Source organism: Cydia splendana, chromosome 19 (genome assembly GCF_910591565.1).
Source record: "Cydia splendana chromosome 19, ilCydSple1.2, whole genome shotgun sequence".
Classification (NCBI taxonomy): domain Eukaryota; kingdom Metazoa; phylum Arthropoda; class Insecta; order Lepidoptera; family Tortricidae; genus Cydia; species Cydia splendana.
The window spans coordinates 7,873,119-7,899,670 of NC_085978.1; the positions used below are offsets into that span (position 1 = coordinate 7,873,119).

At 37.8% G+C, this 26,552-nt stretch overlaps 2 protein-coding genes across 2 annotated transcripts in view; both read left to right on the forward strand.

The window, feature by feature from the left end:
- The window catches only part of LOC134800242 (uncharacterized), a 310,488-nt gene that overhangs the window by 262,290 nt on the left and 21,646 nt on the right, over positions 1-26,552 (forward strand). The gene's annotated exons all lie outside the window — the stretch shown is intronic.
- Positions 23,326-26,552, forward strand: part of LOC134800201 (potassium channel subfamily K member 18-like) — a 32,038-nt gene continuing 28,811 nt past the window's right edge. The window contains exon 1 of the mRNA XM_063772694.1: positions 23,326-23,738. The gene's annotated coding sequence lies outside the window, so the exon portion shown is untranslated. The remainder of the gene's footprint in view (positions 23,739-26,552) is intronic.

Genomic DNA, 26,552 nt, shown 5'->3' on the forward strand with positions numbered 1-26,552 from the left:
GTTTTCTTTTCTCATATATAACTATATTTTCTTTAGATTAGCGATGTATTTCTGCCAAGAAATAATAGGTAGGTGAAACAATAACACAAGAAGTTTGTATAGGTCGGCTCAAAGTACCCTCATCAGGGGAACGAAGTGTGAATATGAGTAAATTGATTTATCGACTTCTCCAGAGAATTGCGTTTGATATGTAATAAATGTAATAATATTCTTTTCACGCTTTTTCGTTGAAATAAACAGAATTGGCGAGTAAGTGAGAAATCACTTATCCGTGCGACGAAGTCTTATGAAATATTATATACCTAAACATTACTAGTTTGGACACTGCCAAAGCTTCCAAGGATCTATAGGGCTGGTTTACGTTTGCAAGTTTTAAACCATAATAAAACTTGGCAATGATTTCATACACGCTTTAAACTGTTTTGCAGTGCAAACAAGTTTGCCAGTAGCAAAAGGCGCTAAATTCAAATTTTCTATGGGACGATTACGCTTCGTGCCTACTCGTATTGTTTTATACATTTTCCGATTTTTTCTACTGACGGAAATAGCTTGACAGACTATAAATTGACAATAAAAACCGTGTCGAGATCAAGTTTTATTTTCATTTGTCTCATATTTTTATATTTATGGATAAATACTGGCAATCCAAAGTGATCCGTAATAAGACTAATATTTCCGTAATAGAATATTACGACAGTCCTCAGCTCTGACGGCTCCGATTCACCATTTACAAATATTTGCACTAGCTGTATCAAAGCTCGAGGAAAATGGTTATTTTTCTTCTGGCAATAAACAGTGGACAGATAGAGAAATATATAAATTGCATGAAAGAGACACGGATGCCGATTCTATAGGCTTAGCGCAGCATCTTGCCCGCTAGATAGATAGCCGTCTTTTTCTAACTGTAGGTATTAACTCGAAAGGGACGGGTAGTTTATCTTGCAGTCGAAATACTGTCGCTGCACTCCCGTGCTAACCTAGCTGTTTTGAAAATTTGATATGGTGTTCAATTTATTTTGATACGACCTGCAGTTAGGGCATAGGTTCACGTAATCCAATCAGGATCCGTCTTTTATGACCTTTCGCTCTCTCTCTTATAGGGGCGTGTGGGATGCCTGATGACAGTGATGACATTAATGAAGGTCGTATTGTATCAAAACAGTGTCAAAACCTTATCAAAATGTTAAAACAAAATCTGCCTCACGGTGTTATGAAATTACGATCTTTCGGAAGATTTTAAATGTCAGATTTTGCAGCTATAGGTAACGATAAGGAAACAGATTTTAGTTGAAATATTGCATTGAGATATTTTTTATTCTTTTTCATAATACGAAACTGAGCGCTAGTGTTTTTAAATTAATTTGAGAGTAGATAGGAAAACTGCTGAGTTAAATTGAATAAAAATAAGGTACCTAACTTTTGAACGCGAACTGAGGGCCGATTTTAGGATTTCAAGCGCTCGATTTCGTCACTCGAAAATCTGTGGAAAATGGCGAAATGCTATTTTTGAAATACGAGCGGTAGAAATTAGGAATCTAGTTCTATTGACCACTCGTTTTCAATTCTATTAGTAGATTTTAAATGCCTAGTAGTGGAGATAGTATTGAAGGGAGGGAGTACGAAATCGAGCGCTAAAATTAAAAAAAACCGGGCAAGTGCGACTCGGACTCGCGCACGAAGGGTTCCGTACCATAATGCAAAAAAAAAAAAGCAAAAAAAACCGGTCACCCATCCAAGTACTGACCACTCCCGACGTCACGTTTGTTGTATGGGAGCCCCATTTAAATCTTAATTTTATTCTGTTTTTAGTATTTGTTGTTATAGCGGCAACAGAAATACATCATCTGTGAAAATTTCAACTGTCTAGCTATCACGGTTCGTGAGATACAGCCTGGTGACAGACAGACGGACGGACGGACGGACGGACGGACGGACGGACGGACAGCGAAGTCTTAGTAATAGGGTCCCGTTTTACCCTTTGGGTACGGAACCCTAAAAATGTCTCTCTAGAGATATTTGATTATGAAAATATGACGATTGTTATGGTACTTTCACGTCCTTGTCGATGTTGAGTTAGCTTGTTCCGACTTTAACCATTTCAATTGCCTCAAACCTGATGCGTAAAAAACTAAGTTTTAGAGTTGAACAAATCGACTGGCAGAACCCTTAGGGACAACCCGTACTAGCGTCTCCCGAGCGTCGGCGTGTAGTCAACTCTATCGGCTCGATTCGGAAAATGAATTAGATTTCTACTAGACTTCAACAAGTTACGATACGGATAATTTAAAGATATTTGTAAGATAGATATGTCAAATTTGACGTTTCCGCGATTCTGGAGGTCCTCTTGAATGATTTCGACAAGTTATGTCTTATATATCCAAGTCACATCTAGTCGATATCTAATGTATATCTAGTTGTAGTCTAAGTAGTCTAAATCGTCTCAAGATCTTGTGATTATCTCGAAATCCGAATAGGCCTGTAAGGCTGACTCAGCAACGTTGGCGTAACGTATACCCCATTTAATATACCATGGCGGGATTCCACTTGAAACGATAAACAATAGGAGTAGAGACAACAAAAAGTTTCGTTTTAGTTAAGTCCGTTTATTTTAAGTATGTTTTAGTGAGAGCGTTTAAGGAAGTAAGTGTTCACCTCAATAATATATGTACCTAACAATGTATTATCCTGTCGAATACTTCTGTTGTTTCTCTAATAATAAAAAAAAAACAAAAGATACCCGGCAAACTTTTTTGCGGCATCGTGTCTTACATTACCTATAACTTTTCAGTCTTGATCCTTTGTGTAATACCACCACACGCTGACTCTGAAGAGCAGAGCTCGTAAAGCAATTGTAAAACAATAGATCAATATTATAGTTCTCTTTGTGCAGTTTCAAGTGGATACCATGGTATATGAAATGGGGTATATATAACAGCGCAGCGACGCCATTTTCCATAACGCTTACTAGGCGCCGACGCTCAAAAGACGCTAGTGTGTGGTAGCCCTAACAGTAAACACAACGTACCGTATCCACAAAAGAGTTTGATACGATTAAGTCTACACTGGCAAATGAAATGGAACCTTACTACATAGACATACGTTCTAAAATAGTGCGAGACTTGGCTGTACAAGTGTACCTACATGGTTTCAGTTCAGTTCAGTTTCTTCTTGTTGGGACAGATCGTGTGGGTTTCTATAGGCGCGGTTAGCTCATACTTGTTTACTTTATCGCATGGAGCGCACTTTCGTCGCGGATATAATAAGATTGGAGGTGATAAAGGATTCTTTTTAGGGTTCCGTGCCTACAGGGTAAAAACAGATCCCTATTACTAAGACTCCGCTGTCCCTCTGTCCGTCTGTCTGTCTGTCACCAGGCTGTATCTCATGAACCGTGATAGCTAGGCAGTTTAAATTGCCGCTATAACAACAAATACTAAAAGCAGAATAAAATTAATATTTAAGTGGGGCTCCTATACAACAAACGTGATTTTTTTTGTTGTTTTTTGCGTAATGGCACGAAACTCTTCTCACTTTTTGGACATATACAAAAACAAGCAATGCATCTAATTAAAATGTGAAGTTACTGAAATGAAAGAGAATAGAGTCCACGCTAAAGGTAACTGCAGCTGCATTACTGTGGAGGCATTACTGCAGCGGCCTATAGTTCGTTTTTTTTAGCATTAGAAAGAACTTGTAAGAAGGTAAGCGATCTAGACATGTCTTTTAATTGAAAAACGCTTTTTAAAAATCAATAACTATTACTTATGAAAGCAAACGAATATAAAAGATCGTATTACATTCATAATTGTTACATATTTGCCGTAACTTATTTTTAAAATGTGTTTTTCAATTAAAAGACTCATCAAGATTGTTTACCTTATTTCTAATGCTAAAAAAAACGAACTATAGATGCGGGCGTTGTCAGGTTGTCACTGTCAATTTTTAACCGACTTCCAAATCTTAAAGGAGGAGGTTATCAATTCGGTTGTATGTTCTTTTTTTTTTGAAGTGAAAACTTCTTTAGCGGCGCTGTGCACTTTTTGTGATGGGGAAAAATGTTAAACTCGCGACAGGTCACGTGACCGACAGATACGACAGATTGAAAATTCGTAAGACGGACACGTGACCTGATCGAAAAACTGTTACAATGTCATTGAGTTTTCAGAAGTGACTCCCGGAGTGCAACCCGTTGTTTTTTTTTTATGTTTGTTACTCCATATCTCCGTCATTACTGGACCGATTTTGAAAAATCTTTTTTTGATTGTATGTATATGCATACAGATTGGTACCGTTTTTGTCAAAACCCAGTTCTGATTATGGGATCCATGAGGAATCGAGGGAACTCCTCAAATCTTAAAGGCCTACACATAGTGATTTTTGTGTTTTTATCAACAAATCAAGCATATACATTAAAAAAAGTGACATTTGAGGAAGTGGAACTGCTGATGATGACCAGAATGGAACTCTTTAACGACGCATAGCTCGCGTTTGGCGATTTTCCTCTTCGTTATGTTTGTTAAGCAAGTTAGGTTTATAAGCTATATTTATGTCAAGCTCAAGTTCTGAACATGGGATCCATGAGGAATCGAGGGAACTCCTCAAATCTTAAAGGTATACGTATAGAATTATTTGTATAGTGCACCATCTACAATAATCTTTCACCGGCCCCCATAGAAGTCGGTTACTTTTTCTTAAAAATTATCTTGACACGAATGTCAATAATTTTGTCAAAGAAATCAACTGATACCTACAGCGCCTACGTCAATCGTCGCAGCAACGTGAGGGCAATTCGAATATTAATATGGACCGTGCGGGTTGGAGGGTCTGCCATCTTGTGGCTTGAATCGGAAACAAATGTGCACATGTATGTACAGGCACAGGTATTGGTAACACTTGCTTTGGCCATGTGGCCAACGTTCTCGTTGGTACGTTTCCTTGTGCATAGTATGTTCTGCCATCTTGTGGGCTACATTGAAAGCATAAACGTCACATTTACGCCTCGCGCCATAAATCTGACGGTTCCTATGCTGCCCCCTATAGTTCATGCACGCACCCTATAATGTTGTTATCTTGTCATACACAGACAGACCGCCAACAACATTACAGTAGTAGTTCAGTCAACCTCAGTACTTTTGTACCGAGATTGACTGAAATAGCAAGACACGTTCGAACGTTCGTTGCTCCGATGGGCCATGGTGTTTTCACTGTTTTTACTCGCTCATTAAACTGTATAAGACTACTCCTGCTAACGTGGATTTGTAACTGCATCAAAAAACCTATTTTGTAATCGTAGCTTTGTTAATTTTACTTTTACATATATCATTTGTATTTTACCTTGCGCTATAATATATATTGTAGATTTATCAGTAGGTAATCTAGTAATCTGTGGACGATGTTTTTGGGCTCACACTTAATTATCCTTTGTACTCTATTTCTGTGTCTGAACCCTGTGTTACTGTTTTTTGTCCCAAATAAATTAAAAAAAAAAGTTTCCGTGACAATACGAAGGAAAATAATTATGCACTAGGTACATCTGTATTTTCGTGGCTCGCTGGGGCAATGTTGCCATCCTGACTCCGATAGGTACACCTCTTCCGACGGCTGATTTACGAGGACGCAACCCCTCCCGAATGTATTTCGAGTATGTAAATCTTCAGTCAGATATGTTTGCTAAGGACGTCATCGATTGCTTGCTAAACTTCGACTTCTTTATAGACTGACTGTTTTTCAGTTATATTTAGTAAATATTTAGGTATTTGCTTAAAATATACTTTTACTAACTTATAAGTTCATATTGACACATGTCTGTTTGTCATAAGGGTATAAGTTGAATCATCGAGAGCGTGGAATTGCATATGTAGTAGTATTGTTTGTTTACAGGCATTCTATATTTGAATTTTCTATTTTCTTGTACTATCAGCATACAACCACTACAAATGCAATTCCATCTTCTCGATAATTCAACTTATATCAATGTCAATAATATCAATAAGTATCATGTCATTTAGATAAGTAGGTACCAAGAGTTTTAACACCTATATATTCAAAATATTTATGTGTTATAAAATCATGTTTAGGTACTTTTCGTGTTATTAGTTTTGTATTAACATCAAGAAACCCCATGAAAAAAAAATTTATCTAAGTTCTCTCTTTACAATCGTATTCGTTTTTAGGGTTCCGTACCCAAAGGGTAAAACGAGACCCTAAAAACGACAAACGTGATTTTTGACCAAAGTTAAGCAACATCGGGCGGGGTCAGTACTTGGATGGGTGACCGTTTTTATAGATAATGGTACGGAACCCTTCGTTTGCGACTCCGACTCGCACTTGGCCGGTTTTTTTATCTATTAACTGTCTATACATAAACATAAGACAGCAAATTGTACAGTCAATATCAAAAATACGTTACGAGCAAAAAGTTACGGGTCCAAAAGACCACACGCTTTACAAAGTGTTAGATTAAATGGAGCCTAGCACATGCGGGACCGCAAGGCACCGAGGCGTACAGTCGGCGACAAAAGTAAAGAGAACAGACTTTTAACTATAATCGTCGAACTTTTGTCGATGTTTAGTTAGTGTATTTTTTATATAATATATTGGCCATTTTCTTTACGAAATAAGGTTTAAGGAAATAGGGTTTAACGCGGTGTCAATTTACCTACATAGGTACCTACATACATGTTTATGTTCCCATTTCTTTAATAATTAAAGCGTCCGCTATTTGTAATGCTATCTTGTGTTATCTAATGAAGTTTGAATTAAATCCGAGTGATTTTTAATGCTCGAGTTACATTGTAGGCCTAGAAATAATTTAAACTTGGTTTATGTGATAATGTAATTAAAGGAAAGTCTTTACAAGAAAAATATAAGTACTATAATCATATCAATATATTTTTAATCAAGTCGAGAAGTATATTTATAAACGTCCCTAAAATTTAACTATTTTAACCGACCATTCATACTACCCAGATTGATTGTAAATATTGTGTCCCATAACTCCCATAAGTGCGTCCTACATAAAGTTTTAAACGGAACACTAAAAATAACTATGGCCGTGTTACCACTTCAGTAACAACGTGTACTTCCAACAGTGATTTAACTTCAATGTACAGTAGTTTTGTACGGAGCAATAAAATGTCTGTGTTGTCACTTTAGTGACAGAGTGTACTTCCAACAGTCATTTAACTTGAATGTACCATCGCCCACACTGTTAACTGTACATCGGTGGACCTTATGCCTTTGGTAATAAGGTCCACCGATGTACAGTTAGGAGTGTTGCTGTTTGTACACACGGTGCGATCAAGTGCCGGAATTCCGGATGGCCGCGTCTGAATTTTCAGTTCAGACTATTAGATACGACTGAAATAGTGGACTTTACACATTTTTTGAGCTTTAACGTTATTGTCATAAGTTTTAGAGAAAATGTGACTTGGGTCACGTTCTATAAGGAATTTAATCGAATATATTTGTAGGTATATGGCTTTTTCTACTAAACGTAGTAGGTAGTCTGAAAAAGGCTCGCACAAAGATTTCATGTTTAAAATCCGAGACTCTGACTTGATCTTGACTTTTTGACCCGGTTTTTGACCCTAATTAATTTAACATTTTTTTAAGACTTTCATCATAAAAAAAGTGAAATGTTGACATGCCTATAATAATAAAGTAAGAAAATTAGGCTTTAAGGTCAGTTTATTGACCGAAGCGTAGCGAAGGTCTACGTTTTGACTCGAGCAATTTGCTTTCGTATGTCCGGATGTTCTCCTCTACAGGTCGCAATTCTTAACTGATTCTCATGAAATTTTGTGACCAGATTCTATGACTAAATATTTTTTTTTGTCAATCCGGTTTTTGGAATTTTTTTAAAATGGCGGAGTCGTGATACCTGTCGCCTAAACAAATAGTCGTATCGATATCATAAGGGTTTTTCTTTTTGAGACATGTTTACAGAGTTAATAGCAAAAAATGCAGAAAAAAATTATCGCTGGTTTAGGCGGTATTTAGATATTTAGTTTTGTATTTCCGGATGTTCTCCTCTACAGGTCGCAATTCTTAACCGATTCTCATGAAATTTTGTGACCAGATTCTATGACTAAATAAAAAAATTTTGTCAATCCGGTTTTTGGAAATTTTTAAAAATGGCGGAGTCGTGATACCTAGCGCTTAAACAAATAATCGTATCGATATCATAAGAGTTTTTTCTTTTTGATATATGTTTATAGATTAAATGTCCAAAAATTCAGAAAATTTGTATCGCTGGTTTTGGCGGTATTTAGATATTTCGTTTTTACTTGAGAATGAGTAGCTAAATTTCGTCAGCTTTAGTAAGAACTATCATGGCGCATTTTGCAAACGTTCGCTTTTTTTGTTTGCATTGGGAGGTCCCTGGTTCCATCCCCAGTAATTGTATGCTGCTACCAAAAAGAATAGATAGTATAGAGGGGTCCTGTCATTGTAAATTTTGTAGTCACAGTAAATTTACTGCCATCTATCGACACACGACTAAAACTCAAAATGAAAACGTATAAAGTTATCAAAAAATGTATATATATAAATAAATGATTTTATTATTTTTATATCATTTTGATCCATGTTCATTCAACTAATATCTGTGTTAAAATTGTTAAATATGAAACGGTGTCGTCACGCCATCTAGCCGAGGATAGGCTAAAGGTGTGTGCGCCATCTATTCGAGAATGACTTTTGCTTCAATTCCGAGGCACGTTTTTTCCTTAGACTTTATTCGTCTTATACGAAGTTAGATATGTCTTTGCTGCTACACAACGTTTTGTATTTTTTTATACTTAAATTTCGTATCAATTGTTGTTTTTTATTTTATTATTTTATTTTGAAAAGCGCCGGCTAAGCGTATTCGTTTAATTTTTGCAAGAGATGATGGCTTTTTGCGCTTTAAAGAAAATTTGATTCTTGAATATACGGCGCCATACCTTTGGCCTCTATGCTCGTCTAGATGGCGACACCATTTTATATTTAACAATTTTTACTCATATCGGTAAAAGAACATGGGTCAAAATCATATGGCGTTCTAAAATAAAAAAAATCATTTATCCATACATATATACATTTATTGATATTTTTTATTCATTTTCATTTTAATCCTGTATCGAAAGATGACAGTAAATTTACAGCACTGATTTACAGTGACTACAAAATTTAGTACGACAATAACCCTCTACTATAGGGACCGTGCGCGTTGGAGGGTCTGCCATCTTGTGGTCTGAATCACATGTACATTGCCAAAGCAAGTTCTACCATCTACCGTTCTTGTAGGTACGTTTCCTTATGCATAGTATAGGTTCTGTCATCTTGTGGGCTACATCGGAAGCATAAACGGCACATTTACGCCTCACGCCAAAAATCTGACGGCTCCTATGCCGCCCCCTATAGTTCACGCACGCCCCCTATAGGGACCGTGCGCGTTGGAAGGCCTGCCATCTTGTGGCCTGAATCGGAAACATATGTGCACATGTACATTGCCAAAGCAAGTGCTACCATCAACCGTTCTCGTAGGTACGTTTTCTTGTGCATAGTAGGTTCTGCCATCTTGTGGGCTACATCAGAATCATAAACTACACATCTACGCTTCGCGCCAAAGATCTGACGGCTCCTGTGCTGCCCCCTATAGTTCATGCACGTCCCCTATACATTCTATTCTCTTTAGAATTTAGATTAGTTAGATATTTAAATTCTTACTCGACTAAAATTAAAAGCATGAAACTCCTTCTATTGCGACTCGAGGAGGAACGAAGACTGAAAAGACTGGCAAACCAAACGCGCACGAAGCTTCTCAGTTGCAGTTTACAGGCTAATTAAAAGGTAATGTTGGTTCCCTAACATAAGTAGAGTTAGACCAAGAAAAGTCTGCAGAGATTTTGACACTGGCACAAATAACATTGGCACTGCGTGTGCTCTGCAGACTTTTCTTGGTCTAACTCTATCCACTTTTCTATACAATTAGTATGGCGACGTGGATACTTAAGTTGGGGCACCGACCGTACACTGACATCGGAATGATATTTTTATCATGTTATTTAGTAGTCATCGTGCGTCTCGCTTGCGTACGGACAAGAACCAGCGAAATGCACGATAACTAAATGACATCAGTTAGACGTCATTCTGATATCAGTGTACGTTTGAATTGGCCTGTTAGCCAAAAATTGTTTCGTATGTCCATCTGTTCTACTCTACTGGTCGCATTTCTAAACCAATTCCCGAATTTTGTAAGCAGGTTCGATAGTTAAGGTTTTAATTGTCAAATTAGATTCTCTAAATTCTTCTAAACAACGAAGCCATACATTTACTCAGTTTTAAGCTCAGCTCGCGAGGTCTACAGCTCACAGAGCTACTAGTTTTATGATGTTTACAGGAAATATGCAGAACCTTAACTCATACTAAACTCATACTAAAAAAGTTTTTGACCCGTACACGTATACCAAACATGTACAATCATTGTGTACGACACTTTTGTTGACGATGATGGATTTTAAATAAGATTTTATTGTGCTTTTTTGAATTTCTTACCTGTGCCTTTGAAATTCAGTCTGTTTGCAATATCTAATAGGTAAGTATCACATTTTCCCGCATAACATGTTTAACACAGTTGTCTGTGGCAAAGTTGCAATATGCCCGTTTCCTTAGCACAATGTCCCCCACGTACGATGTAATTACAGGGGAGTAATCAACACGCGTCCCGGCGGGCCGCTGGCTAATATCTATCACAACTTGCAAATCAGATTTCACAAAGTTATCTTATGTTTTGATCTCCTAAAATTATAAAGCTAGTTTGTAGTTTTTATGTGTTCTTAATATGTACCTACTTATATTAAGGAAATGTTTGCCATACCCTATTAGGGTCCATGAGATACCATTATTATGTAACAACTTGTTTTTACCATGGTGCAATAAACGATATTCTATTCTATTCTATTCTATATCAAAGAGAATATATAGTATCTATAGAGGATACTGTCCCATGTTCTTTCACTGATATGTGTTAAATATCAAAACTAAAATTGTTATTGTTATAATTTGTTAATTGTTACCCACTGTTACAACCTCCCTGACATTCACGAATTAATCAATATGAGAACTATCAGCCGCGAGACCCGAGGTCACAGCCTAAGAATTGTTCGCACTCCCACTACTACTAAAGCTGCATATCATTCCTTGTCCAACCGTGTCGTGGTGGCTTGGAACCGTTTACCGGATAGTGTTGTGACTGCTCCTTCGGTCAATGTGTTTAAAAACAGATTGGACAAGTGGCTTTTAAACAATAAGATAGACGATGTTACTTAGTGATGTGATATGACTTTACAAACTTTGAACTATATAGTACTGGACACTGTGTGACATAGGCTCATCAGCTAAATAGCTGCTCGCCTATAATTATATAATAATAATAATAATAATAATAATATCAAACGGTGTCAACGCCATCTAGCCGAGCATAGGCCAAATGTGTGGCGCCATCTATACGAGAAAGACTTTTTCTTTATTTTCGAGACACGTTTTTTCCTTAGACTTTATTCATCTTATACGGAGTTAAATATGTCGTTGGTTGTATGTACTGAGTTATACTTTTGTTTTTACTAAAAACTATGTCTGTTCTTGTTGAGCGTTTTCACATTGTCCGATCCGATATCGGATGTAGGATCCTACACCCCCGTATCAAGGCCCGGGCGCCGTCTTTAGCGGTCACGCACACTACAATGTTATCGGTCCGACAGCTGACGGGGGGCTAAATTTATGCGGCGCCTATGACAAAAACCGCTGCAGGAGAGTACCATTGACATTAAGTCCGCCTTTTTAGCGTTATTTATCGTTTTATTGTAGTAGTTTTATTAAATGCATATAAATACAGAGAAATACATATATCTTACATTTTACTTCCTTCCGACATCCGATATCGGATCGGACAATGTGAAAACGCTCTTATGGTAAGGTCACTGTGGCGAAGTTTTTTTTTTTGACTTTGGAGTGATCTAGTTCCGTTAATTATTCACCTATGTTTCTTGTAATCGCATACGATGTAGAATTTAATAATTAATAGTTTAGCCTTAGTGACAGATCATTTCAAGCACAAATTAAGCAAAAACAATGGCATTTTTTAAAATTCGGCGAGTAGACGGACTTCCCGTGCAGTTTAAGGGAAGTCCGTCTAGTTATGATATCAGCCAATCTATGGGTGCGTATATGTTCGTAGTCAAATTCCTAAAAAGAACGGATCAAGACAATGAAAAGTGTATTTTAAACTTGTTAATATACGGTTCGGATTCGAAATAAACACAATTTTTCTAAAACAAAGGCAAGTCGCCATATACTACCAAAATGGGGTGGTAAACCTTTTTTGGAAAATAATTAAACATATTTTTTTTTTCCGAAATAAAAGATCAATAGTAATTTTAAAATGAATTTTAATCGTTTCTTTTACTTTACTGAGATCAAAATTTAATAAAGTAACATCATGCGCAAAGTCAGGAGGATTTTTTGATACCTTATCAAATCGTTATAATATTAAAGTCGCAAAAACAGTTGGTAATCTCTGATTTAACGAAACTCGGTAGTCGGTGATATAACGGCATATGACGGACTTGCCTTGAACATCATAGACGGACTTTCCAACTTAGTCAAATTTTAATATGATAAATCGTGGAACGTATAATTACAAAACTAAGCTAATTTCAGATATTTTAAACATAGAATAAAGACAGCTGGTTCTTATGCTACCTACGTAGTTACTTTCTGATGCACAATCTTTTCAAAAACTATTTTTATCAATTTTTTTTCGAACGGCTGTCGCACTATGACTTCGAGTTCAAAACACGAAATGAATTGTTGAGGCGGATTGCTCTGAAGTTGGTTGTCACAGCGCCATCTGTTTTACAGTGACGGAACTAGCGCGAAAAACTGGTTAATCGACTGGACTCCAAAGTCGCATCCGCCTTCAAATTCAAAAGTTATAACGTGTTGACGGACTTGCCTTGTAGACGGACTTGTCCACAGTGACCTTACCTACTACTGGGAAGCGTAGAATTGAAACCGCCAATTTACCCACCCAAAATCTATGCAGTAGATCGTACTTATAAGAACATGACATGTTAGGTATAAATTAGGGCTCCCGATATCCGTGCTACACGCCAACTCGTGCATCCGTGTTCTTAGCCCCGGCGGTGCTAAGCCTCCGAATTACACGAACCCGTCAAAATCCGTGCCCGTGTAGTGCGTCCGGATCCGGATTTGCGTTCGGCTCCGGATCTAGTTGTTGTTGTTCTGTTTTTTTTTGTTTTGCTTGTTATTGGTAATGTATTATTGTTCGTTATAAACTTTTCATTCTTCGCTCTTATAAAGAACGCGTCCGATCGTCACTAATACGTCGAGAACGGGCCGGACCCTTGTATCCGTGGATCCGGACACACGGGTATCACGGGACACACGGATCTTAATTACACGGATCCTAATTACCCGTTCCGAACGGACCACAAATCCGGTTTCGTGTAGCACGAGAACGGGGCCCCGGCAACGGGTACCCGAAACCCGGACCCGACCGCGAGCCCTAGTATAAATAGGTACATTTTACCTATTTATACCTATTCGAAAACCTAACGTTGTGAATGCTGTGGCAATTTGATTTATCTAACTAACCTGACCTATTATAAATACCTACCATAAAAGTATAAAACTTTGCCCTTTAACATAACTTTGCTCACCGCGCGTTTGCGTTTGCGCGATGGGCAAAGTTTTATACTTTCACGGTACCTACCTACTGCAAGAATACACATTAGAGTCGGACCATGCTAAGTTTTCATGCCAAGTTCTACGTCAAGCATGTATTATGAAGCTAGGATAAACTTAAGTTAAATAATGTCATGTTATATTGAACTTAGATTTGTAACTTATATTAGTATCTAAAAATAGTTTAAATACCTAAATTAAGTAAAATAGCCTATAAACAGTATGTAAAAAGAGGAGCCTATTTCTGCCAACAAACTGTTATACAGTGTGGCGGAGGTTGTACCTATCATGTAAGAATATGCTGTTCCGTGAATAAAGGTTTTTTTTTTTTATATATTATGCATCCTTATATATTGCCAGTGCAAAGTTAGCGTGGTCATAGTCTAAAACATTTTAATCCCCTGGAGCACAAACCGAGGAAGAGATGAAGTCGATTAAAATGAAAAGCGTCTAAGCCTTCATTTTACAATTACCAACACCACTACGTAAACCCGGTTTTAGAGCTCATCCACTTGTTACGGGTCGAGAAACAGCGGCCGCTGGTTGAAAGTTTGGGAATAACTTTCATACAAACGCTAGAAGAGCTCCTGGTCTTTATTGGCACTATTGTTGGCCATATCGCCCATATCAACGCAATCTATAAACGGTGGCTAAAAAATAACTGCATTCCCGTTGCCAGGGAGGTTTTGGGATTATACTGTGCAACTTTTACTATGGGACCAACCCCGAAATTTTGTGCTCATTTGGTCAATAACAAATTGCCAAACAACAGCAGACTCGTAACGGCTCGGCCACGACATCGAGCGACTTGCGACGTCGGGAGCGATAACCATAGATTGGAGCGTGACACAGCGATCGGACCTTTCGCTCCAACCTATGGTTATCGCTCCCGCCGTCGCAAGTCGCTCGATGTCGTGGCCGAGCCGTAACAGTCGTAACTATAGTCTGTCAAGCCATTTCCGTTAGTAGAAAAAAAGCGGCAAATTTAAAAAGTGTAGATGCGAAGGGTTATCGTCCCATAGAAAATCCATTTTTCTACTGACGAAGTACTGCGTATTTTACTGCATATTTTTAGACACCATATTATTTTAAATGCCTATTTTCAAGTGACATTTTAGCATTTTTAATAGCATATATATTTCAAAAAACTTTAGCAAATTTTTGGCATATTCTAGACATTAGACTATTTAGCATTTTTTTTAAATCAGGCAACACTGTTGTTTTAGCTTGGCCATAGTTAGCAAAAAGAGTCAAATAGGTCAAGATTTCTCGAAAGAATAATAGCTTTTTATCGTTAGGACTGGAAAAAAAACTGGCAAATGATTCCAGAAAATTGACATCATTGTAAAATGCAAATTTTTCAAATCTCATCTGTAACGGAATAAAATGGCTACCCACCACTGCGTCTAATTATTTCACAGAAAATCACCCCAAAACTCATTTCCATACATTAAAATTAATTATCAAACTACGTCCTTTGATTTCAGGGACCCAAGCCTCAATGAAGATGGAATATAATTTGATAAAACCGTAAGGACCGTGTCCATAACGAGTGATTGTCAAATTTTAATGTGTGAGCTTGAATAATTCAGGAGTCTCGATCGATGGAGAGAAAAAAGTGGAAGTTGCTAAATCTAATACTTTGTTTTTCAGCAATTGTGTAATTTATGAAATTCAGTAGTATTAAGGTTACATTCAGATGGTAACTGTAGCTGCATTACCGTTGTGATATTACTGCTGCAGCCTTGACGCTGTCACTATCAATTTCCTTGATAAAATTGACGGATTGAACGTTCTAGTCACGACAGCAATGCGGCAACAGTAACATTCGTAATTTTTTTATATATTAATAGTGACAAAATTCAAGTTTCTGACCTGGAAAGCCCACTGGGTCATATTCTATGGCTTGCGACACCATGAAATTTCAGTATATTTTTATTTTGAAAATTTTCTCTAATAAAGCCTAATCTTACGGCAAAAGTAGGCGGCAAGTTTTCCATAATCCGCCGCATACGCGGTTGTCGAAGAGCGTCCATTTCGAGGCATCTTGCCGCACGAGGGGTTAAATAAAGGTGACAGTCCATTTCCAACGACAGCAGCACTACCATTCATTTTACTATGGAAATTGACAATAACACCGACGCGTTCGTATTAGGAGTAGTGTCCGACCGAAGGTTCGGTTTCGGTTTCGGTTTCGGCCAGTTTCGGCCAAAAAATCATGTTTCGGCTGTAGTTTCGGTTTCGGCCAAAAAACGGCCGTACCTTTCGGCCGGGCCGAAACTTACGAAATGGCACTTCGGACAAAGACCAAAAGTTGGGGAATAAGTGGGACAACAATAGTAATAACCTACATTTACTGATTCATGTATAGGTATATTATAAAACACAATTCCACCAATGAGGGCGCCACTGGACGGTCGGTCGACGCAGTCTTATGAGGCTGTCAATACCTATAACGCGCACACTGTCTATCGCACACATTGTATCGGAGTGAATGAGATAGCACTATCGCGTTGGCCGAGTATCAGCTCGGCCCGAGTCGAACGATGTCTTTTTCGCTCTTATTCAGTCACTTTCCTATCTACCTCTAATGGCAAATTTTAAGCGAGGCTAAAGGCTACGCTCAAGTAGTACTGCAAAGTTGATTTTCTGACTATTGATTAAAACGAAGATAAAACCCTTAAAAGTGTCCCCAGTGCAGTTTTTCATACGAATGCTCGACCTTAGCCTCACTTTTTACCTCAATTTACCATTTGGTTTGTGTTCCACATGTCCTCTACTTCAACTTAGCCGTTCGCCTCGCTGCGCCATGCTCGGCCTGCGCGTCTCGCTTTTTAATACAATGGACATTGGTTGGAGTCTGCGCTCAACTACTTATCCTGAAGCCTGAAGCACAGCTTTTACTTCGCATGAAAGTTCGCCTCACTGGGGCACTTCGGACTTTTAGGCCCAGGTGAAGATCGGTACCCGGCCTTACGATTATCATGATTCACTTGCCCTTATCCCATTCATTTGGGGTCGGCGCAGCATGTCTTTTTCTTCCATACCTCTCTCTCGCCCGTCATCTCATCATTCACTTGCGTTCGTTTCATATCATCTCTCACACAGTCCATCCACCTTTTTCTCGGTTTTCCACTCCCGTTACTTCCCTTGCGATATTGTTAACAAAAATTTCGCGCTCGCTGCGCTCGCGTTTTCGGTTGGTTTTTGGTTGACCCTGTATCTGATCTACATGTTAGCTTGACTGGTAAATGAATAGAGTTAGACCAAGAAAATTCTGCAATGATTTTGATAGCATACGCAGTGCTACTAGTGCAAATGTTATTAATACGTCATAATTTCATAGAAATTTTGACGTTTAAATAACACTCGCACTGCGTGTGTTATCAAAATCGTTGCAGAATTATCTTGGTCTAACTCTAGTAATTTTCTTAAAAAACTGCTTAAGTAACATCAATTTCAAGGACATTGGGTGTTGACAGCCCCATAATATTAGTGTAAAAGCGGTTTTATGACATTTTTTCAACGATTTTATCAAGTCTACAAAAGGTTCGGTTTCGGTTTCGGTTTCGGCCGAAACTAGAGCCAAAGCCGAACATTCGGTTTCGGTTTCGGTTTCGGCAAAAAAACATGTTTCGGTCGGACACTAATTAGGAGTGCAGCTGCGGTCAGAAATGGAATGTTACCCTAAAATTTTGAATGAGTCCATTTTGGTCCACATAATTATTTTTATTTTTTATTTACAATTATTAATTCAATTGATTAAATCAAGAGTAAATTACAGATAACATTATAGTAGGTATTTAGTACTTCTTTTTAAGTAAATTATTACCTGTGTTAAGAGGTACACGTACAGTCATGTATAAAAATATGGGTGCACAAACCCATATATTTACACTTGACTGTACCTACTGCTCTTCTCTTATTTTAATAAAAACTCTTAATTATAATAAAAATCTAATGAAATACAAATAAAAAAACCGGACAAGTGCGAGTCGGACTCGCCCACAGGGTACCGTACTTTTAGTATTTGTTGTTATAGCGGTAACAGCTAAATACGCATCATCTGTGAAAATTTCAAGTGTCTAGCTATCACGGTTCATGAGATACAGCCTGGTGACAAACAGACGGACGGACAGTGGAGTCTTAGTAATAGGGTCCCGTTTTTACCCTTTGGTTACGGAATCCTAAAAAAACAGTCCTTTAGAATCAGCTGCTCAGAGCAGGCGCGGATCCAGCCCTCAAAAAAGGTTGTGGTCACAGCCACTCCAAAATCGGCCAAGTGCGAGTCGAGGGTACCTGATGATTCCCCGACCAATAAATTCGCAGAGGGATCGCAAGCGATTTATTTCAGTCTATACACACTTAGATAGTTAACTACGCTAAAAACTCCTTCGGCTGTAAATTAAAAGCTGGCATTAAGTTAGAAATAATTGCCCCTGTTAGTAAATAATCTATATTCTTGCAAATAATTAGGGTTCTGTATTCACTGTGATTCCCCGACCAATTTTTTACAGATTGTCGATTTGCTTTTTAAACTTTTCGCCGAAAGTGGTTTCGCAGAGTCAATTATTCCTAGATGTAACTTTTGGTAGACTCTTGATTCACATATCATTCAGCTCGCTTCTGTGTAAATTAGCAGACCAATTATTAGAAGAATTTCATATGGTAGAGTAATCTTTTCATCAAGCAACCTTCAGTCGAGTAACGTTTTATAACTTTTTTAAAAGTTTTTGTCAAGTGGCACTCGATTACACTACCTACATATAAGTGTTTTAAGTAGTGTGGACGGTTTTACCTGTGGACACTGCCGGTATTTAAAGAACTACTAACGATAGACTACCATCAGGAACTTAAAAAAAATCATTTTCTTATATTACTCACAATTAGTTATTCACCATATTAATAAATGTACGGAGAACAAAATTTTTATCCTCGTAACATAAATGTTTTTTGTGAATTCGGTAATATCATTTACCGAATTCACAAGTTTGTAAATAAGCTTCAAGGTTTCATTGTTGTTTTCTATAGTTTACGCATTTCGCCAGATGTTTAATTGATAACTAAATAGTATGGTTAATAAAAAGGAGGTAGAGTAGTGTACCTATGGACACCCTGACTAACGAAAAATCAAGCTTTATTCGTCTAAAGCTTTGCGAACTAAACGATGATTCCGAGGTCTTTGTAGACCCTGGAGACAATATCAAGTCCAAAATAATTGCTGAAAAGTTGTACCAAGAATATTGTCCATAGGTACAAACCCTGCCTAATATCATACAGTCCATAGGTACAAACAGTAGTCGTACGTATGGATAAAAATATCAATTTTAAAATTTATATTATATCTCTGGTTCCTATTTAGCTAACGTGATAAAACTAGTCTGCAATTATAGACTATTTAATTATTGTTCAAAAGAAATAAATAAGTTTTCGACATTGTCAATAGTTTATGATTTATGAACCAAATAAGGCCAAAATCTGGAAAATGTCCACATGTAGAGCACTTGCCCCTAATACTTAATTAAGTAGTCGGAATTTTACCAAAAATGGCATGCGATTTTTTGTAAGATATAGATCAGCGGTCTAAAACTCCCGTCTTAGGTCATTGTTATCAATTAAAAGCTGGAATTATTTTAAGAAATTGTACAAAAATTTCTGAATGTATAAATTTAAGACTCCATAAGTACCTAAACAATTAAAAAATTGCTGTTTATTCTGTATTACTAATAATTTGAGTTGTCAGCTGATATAAATACTTACGACAGCCCTAGTTGCACTCCTAAGTGCTATTTAACTAAGTAATAGGTACCGTGTTTCGGCCAATGGTTAATTTACTCGGGCAATTTTGACATTCACCAAACCACGGACTAGCCTACTTTGGTTATGGTCCTTGACCAAACGATCATTCTACGAAAAGTAAATCTACGTATCGATCAACTGACTACTCTGCGTACTTATACCTAATGAAATTCTGCCAAATGTTCCTCTGCCAAAGCGTCTGCGAAACAAAAATCGGCGTAATTCTACTCGGGGAATCAATAGGGCACTCTATTAGGGTTGTGGGCATGCCCACCGTGCCCACAACGGTGGATCCGCGCCTGGCTCAGAGTTGCCGACTCTAAATGCAAGGAGGGAAGAAGCAATTAAAATGGGCTATATCTGAACTCGTAATCAACTTTTGTATGTTAGATGACAAAAGGGCAACTTATGACCTTGTGACCCTATATAAATTAAACTTGAAAGCTTAATACCCGGCTCATAGAGCTTCCGCCTGTGATGAACTTACAATGCTAAGCTTTTAATATCACTGTCAAGCACAAGCTTTCCGTTACGTAATGTTTTATGACCGGAAGCTGTATTCGGGAAACTTGAGCACAACTCTGTGAATATTTAACACTACATTACAGGGGCTATTACACTAAACAGGCCAGAGTACCCAAGCGTCTTCTAGAAGGCCGACCGGAGGGCCGCAGAGGTAAAGGCAAGCCCTAGCTCAGATGGTTGGACGGATGGACGGCGTATATATACCAGGACATCAGGACCTTAGGAGTGAAAAGTTGGAGAAGGAAAGCCACAAACAGATCGGACTGGAGAGACTTGCTTGACCAGGCTAAGGCCATGTAATAGAACTCCAATAAAAACGTGACCTGCTTAGACTTTGATATTATGCCAACTTCACAGACATGCTAAAGCCCACCCGCGGCTGTAATGCCGCAGATGATATTACACTAAACGTCTGTATTGTATCGGGGTTATAATGTAACATACAGTTCCTGAACACATCATAGAGAGCTTTTTATATTTGTAGATAATTATATAATAAAATAATAAATAAATAGCTATTATAAGACATTTTCACACAAAATGACTACGCCCTAACGTATGCAACTTTGAATATGTACATAATTCGGCATTAAAACACGCGTGTGATCCTTTTACGAAACTCATTTCAAATTTCTATGAAAATATGACGTTTATAATGATATTTACACACTTCGTTGTACATATTAAAGTCGGTGCAAAGTTAGGTTAGAAGGACTCTACTAGTAATATCTCAGAATACGTACGCGACCTCAAAGAGATCTCACTGTCGGTTGTGGTCCCGACCTTTGTAGTGTGGAAATATTTTAATATGGAGTTGGAGACCGTGCCATGCAGGTGGTAACGGCCATATATTATATACTTAATGAACACGATCAGCTACTGGAAATTAGGGATTCAAATTCAAACAAGATTTCAAATAACACTGAGCTCATGTCTTAGGGCCCGATTCGGATTTTGAAATAGACATCTATTAGATATCTTTTAGACATCACCAAGATATGATAACGATATGTTTAAGATCTAACCTGTCAAATTTGACATTTGCGCGATTCTGGAGATACTCTTGAACGATTTCCACAGGATGTGACTTAGAGATCCAATTCACGTCTAATAGATATCTTACTCTATCTAACGTAAAAGTGACATTGGTTGCCCGAATTGCGCTGTAAAAGAGAACTAGTTGATATCTAAACTATAACGTATCTAGAATGGATCTAGTACGTGTCGTCTCTTGTGAATATCTTGAAGTTCGAATACGGCAGTTAGGCCGCAATTAGACTATCATAATTTGTTAAAAGGGAGCGCTGGTGGGCGAGCGGTAAGAGCGTGCGACTTGCAACCCGGAGGTCGCGGTTTCAAACCCCGGCTCGTACCAATGAGTTTTTCGGAACTTATGCACGAAATATCATTTGATATTTACCAGTCGCTTTTCAGTGAAGGAAAACATCGTGAGGAAACCGGACTAATCCCAATAAGGCCTAGTTTCCCTTCTGGGTTGGAAGGTCAGATGGCAATCGCGTTCGTAAAAACTAGTGCCTACGTCAAATCATGGGATTAGTTGTCAAGCGGACCCCAGGCTCCCATGAGCCGTAGCAAAAGTGCCGGGATAACGCGATGAAGAAGGAATATGCATGTAGATAAAGTAGTGTACATGTAACTGTACATAATTAGGCATTAAAACACTCGTGTAGTATTTTTATTTATCAGCTTTCAGCTCGTTTCATAAACCCACACTCGTATTTTAATGCCTGCCATTATGTAGCACTCATAAACTATATCAACACTATATTCTTAAGGCTTTTCTATTTTTAGGTCTACTGAAAAGTTTTCAACTGAATGCACCCGTTTACAATGCAAGGCTGTGGCCTCATTCTTCGGCCTGTCACAATGACATCGGAAACGTATTGATTGTGCTCTAGAACGACGTGAAATGTAGTAAATTCAATGTAAAGCGTCGGATCCCTTTGTTTGACATAATTATTGAAAGTCATAATGTAATGATTTTCATATTATCATAATTCTGAAAACTTTTCAGGATTTTTGTAAGGTGATCCTATAGATAGGTTAGGTAAGGATAGGTTTGTTTTATAGGTTAATATTAACGTAATTAACGCTAATTAATCATTAGGGTTGAAATTATTTATAGGTACCAATTCCGTTAACACCACTCCGCTGCACCAAAAATGCTGGAAAATGTACGATCACTGATTATGACTAACGAAAATGTGGACAAAAAATACATTATGACTTAAAACTTTATGGGAAACAATAGAGACCCGGTTAAGCGTCTCTGTGTGGTGCGGGATAATTTAGTGTAACTGCTGTAACTGGCCTTCATACTGGAGCCCGGTTAAATATGCCCTAAGCCACGCTTATCAGTATTAGGTACCTACATTATTACAGACATGACGAGGTAATAATAATATCTAGTCTATAGGGGTGATCTCATTAAACTGTCAGTAGGAGTAGCAGAGAATGTTCTCGAACTGCCCACACTTAATCTAAACTTGAAAGTTTTGCACACTTGGCATGTCACTGTGAGACGACGATGAAGACAATGCCAATGTAATCCTCGAAACATCGGAGGTGGGTAGTTTTAAAGTAAATAATACAGTATTGTTTGATACCTATTAAATTTCAACAGAATTGTTGTTTCTGAATATAGACCCAGCAGCTGGTATTCAGTACACTGAGCGCTTATCCCTATCACTCCTCTTAACTTTTCTTTAAAGGAAAACTGATCTATTTATTCCGAACTGATGGTAATGCAATTTGCTTTGAATTCACCATCATTTTAGATTTGTTTCGAAATATAAAATTATATTCTTACAGTACGTAAATGAATTAGGATGTTTTAGTTCAGCGTTTGTTGCTTTATTCATCGGTTTTGAAATCAATTTTTCATTTGTGTTATGTTTTTTTATTCTGAGTGACGTATGCATCGTGGAAAATGCAACATGGCATTTGAAGACACACACCGTGACGATTTACACCCCTGGTACATGTTGGACGAGCGACGTAGGTCATGTATATGAAACAAGTAAAACAACAGTAACGTACTGGTACATGCCGGACGTATCCAAAATCCTCAAACAGAAGAGTTTTTAATGCTTAAATTAAAGTTAGACAATCGTAATGAGTACGTATACTTAGTACGTACCTAACTGAAAAACATCTAACCAACGCGACGCTACGATTTTATTTTTTCATAACAGCGCACAGCGCATGCCTGCCAGCCCGCGGACCGTACCGCGCAAGCGCAAACATCATGTAAAGATGGCCGAACGTGCCCGGCTCCTGACCCATTGTACTGGCTTATTTTCGTCGTAAATCAAAACAAAAGCCATTATCACGTCCAAAAGAAGATAAAACGAATAATACGTTCCAATTTTAAATTATGACCATGGATAAAACCAGTGATTTTGTGTCTAGAGGTCAATAAATGTGAAATACGTTCGGATTCTGCTTTGAGACCGTGTTGACAGATCAGTGACAATCGTTGGAGATGAGTGGCTGCAATATTTTACATGGATTATCTGGACTTTGCTAGGATTTGCGAACGTACAGAACGTGCTAGCAAGGCCCGTCACTTGTTGAAAAAGGGACACTGAGAGAAAAATGGACCATCTTGGAGAACATTTGTCAACGAACGCTGAATGCAAAAGGTATGTGTAATGTTGATTACTTATTTCACAAAATTACAGTCATCTAATGATACTTTAATTTTTAAACATAGGTACATACAGTTGAAAATTACGCATAAAACATGATTTCCGGAGATTAATAAATTGTAATTTTTTTTGTACTCTATTCTATCATAAAGTAATCGTGATATTTAAATCACCAAAATAAACGTCTGCATTGAAAAACTTAACTATGATCATACAAACTAGAATATTAATAATTATAATTAAATATCCTGAGTGTCAGATCACTATCATTCTCTATAGGTAATTATTTAATTAATGTCGTCTTGTTTTATTACCCGTGAGGTCTAAAATAAAATTCCTTATGGCCTTTATTGCCACTAATTATAACTAGTTGCAAATTTTAAATAAAGTCCTATAGGTTTTCAATTACATTGCGAATAAATAAATCTGGTATAAATATGAAATGCCTTACAAGAGGGGCAATAAATTCCTCAATGAAATATTTTGGGCTATTCAAAATGTCAAAAGATCTTTGATATCGTTGGACCTTTTGTAATGTACTGCCTAAGGAACAAATACATAATTATGTATATTCAGATATATGTTTATTAATTTTATATACTAAGTTTTACATTTTAAGCTAACAATACATGTTTTTAAGAAACATTAACACATTCACTGCAAACGTTTTCGTAGTGCTACGCTCGTAGCCAATCCCAGCGTTTTCCCGCGTTGTAGAGGAAAGCGACGACTATCAGAGAATCCGCCGAGCGGGTTCCCGGCACTCAATGTGTCATTGTAAACATCATAGTGCTCGACATACTAATGCCCAATAGATGACACCTTGCTGTCACCCCCATTATTCTAGGCTATACTTAGTCACATTATCGCAGCGATAATATTGGTTACGGCTCGGCCACAACATTGCTCGACTTGCGGCAGTGGCGGCAGCAACCATAGGTGGGAACGAAAGGTCCGATCACTTTGTCTCGCTCCAACCTATGCCGCCGTCGCAAGTCGCGCAATGTCGTGGCCGAGTCGTTAAGGTCACATTCGCATTGAGACTACCGAAGCATTACTGCTGCACCGTTGTTCTTTAACCTGCACCATTACACCTGGAAACGTCACATTCAATCTGTTTTCTAACAATCTGTATAAAATTACCATTTTGAAGTTTCTAACGGCGCGATTCGGGAAATGAATTAGAAATTCAGTAGATATGAAATAGTAAAGATATGTGACGTTCCACGGCAAAAGGTACCAGATAGGCAAGACCAGGCGGCTTAGCACGGTCGCGTTTTTATCCCTTGTCACCATGCCTGTCACGTTCTAACAAGTATGTAAGTGCGAAAGGGACGCGCATAGTGATAGTCGATAAAAATGGAACCGTGCTGAGCCCGCTGGCCCCGTAGCAAAGAATATAATACTCACTAGGAGAAGAACGGTAACTCCATACAAAAAATGTCCCCAACCGTTTATACGTTTATACTAGTGGCGCCGTCGTTGTGTACCAATGGAACTAAAGTTGACAACCGGTTTAGCCTGGCGGGTATTGGTAGGTAGTAATTCTGTTGATAAACATATTTGTTATCTTCATATCACGAAATATATGAAAGATGCAAATATTACCCCTTGTTTGTGGTATTATCAATTGATTTAAATAAAAGGGATATTTATGTTTATAACATTGTATTATTTTATTTATTAAAAAAATGTTTTACATATAGAAATATACACTGAAAATTAAACCCTGACAACTTAATAAAAAATAGACGTTAATAAAGCGCATTCACAAAGTTTTCAGTATAATATACTGAAAAGTTTAGGCATGCCTACCTATTACACTTTACACACACAGATACACTACACTTTACACACGACATTTTACACAGATTTCAAACTTGTATTCATACATTTCTTCACGGTTAATTAATACGCTTTCCAGATGCGTTACGACGAGGTTCCTTCTGAACCCACTAAAGCTATGAATTTCACTCAAATATGTATCTTCAACAGCCGTTGCTCCGCATTTAGCACATTTTCTATGTGCATTGCTGTAATCCATGTAGGTACTACAGACTTCCAGAGTCGTAAGTGGTAGTACCGCTACGTTGTACTTATTATTTAAAGATTTAATAAATAAAATTTTCGTTATGAACTTTAACCACAGCAGTTGGACAGAGTCATTGACAAATATATTTTATTATTATGGTGGGTAGACGTACCTACCCTCCATATATTTTATGAACATTGATAAAGACAGTTGGAAGCAAATATTCATTATAAAACTTAATCGCGTGTAGTTAAGTTTTAAGTGTTTTAAGTCCCGTTTTATGATTAATAATGTAAAAAATTCGTGAATATTTAAATGTCAGTTGGGAGCAATGTTGCTGTAGAAAAATGTTTTTATTTTGATTACTGGCAACTTTTTCTAGGAGGCCAAAGCACACATAGAAGCTTCAGGCGCATACATGCGCAATTATTTGGGGACATAACTTTCTTAGGAAGTGAACAGGCCTTGCCCCGTAGTCAACATGCCAATCGCTAACGCTCCGTAGCGAACGAAACGCAACTGTCACTGTCACACTAATATGGAAGAGTCATCTTCTTCTTCTTCCTAGATTCCTCATGACTGAGGGTCGCGACCACATGAGGTCGTTATTTTGTTCACCAAGGCTCTCCATTCTGCACGATTTTCCGCCTTGCTAATAATAGGCGCCTGTGTAGATCCCTGGCGGGCCTTTTCTGGAAGAGTCATAGAGAGACACAAAGCGATACGATGGCGAAGCGCAAGCGATTGTCACCTTGGCTAGGCCGCCAGGATACGAA